This window comes from Alligator sinensis, unplaced genomic scaffold (assembly GCF_000455745.1).
Source record: "Alligator sinensis unplaced genomic scaffold, ASM45574v1 scaffold1561_1, whole genome shotgun sequence".
NCBI lineage: Eukaryota > Metazoa > Chordata > Crocodylia > Alligatoridae > Alligator > Alligator sinensis.
The window spans coordinates 150,662-150,915 of record NW_005842954.1 but is presented as its reverse complement, the minus strand read 5'-3'; the positions used below and the strand labels follow the sequence as shown (position 1 = coordinate 150,915).

General features: G+C 49.2%; 1 protein-coding gene across 15 annotated transcripts in view; it reads left to right on the top strand.

The window, feature by feature from the left end:
• LOC106722986 (F-box/LRR-repeat protein 7-like) overlaps nt 1–254 on the top strand; it is a 261,033-nt gene that overhangs the window by 115,010 nt on the left and 145,769 nt on the right. The window lies entirely within an intron of this gene.

The following is a 254-nucleotide window of genomic DNA, read 5'->3' as shown; positions in this document are numbered from 1 at the left end:
GAACCGCTTTAGCAGACCTTACATCTGGTGAGTCAGCTGCTACAACAACAACAAGAAGCAACTTGACAAATTGCTCTTGAGGAAAAGTGGCTCCAGCAGCAAGCATGGACTCAACAGAATCAAGTGGAGTTGAAGGTACCCAAGATGACTCCGCGGGATAACTCTCCAGAAAGGCTTCTGGGTTTCGAATGAGCCGCCTTGGCCTCGGGTTTGGATCAGAGTAGATGGGCCAGTCAATTGGGGGTATTACTGAT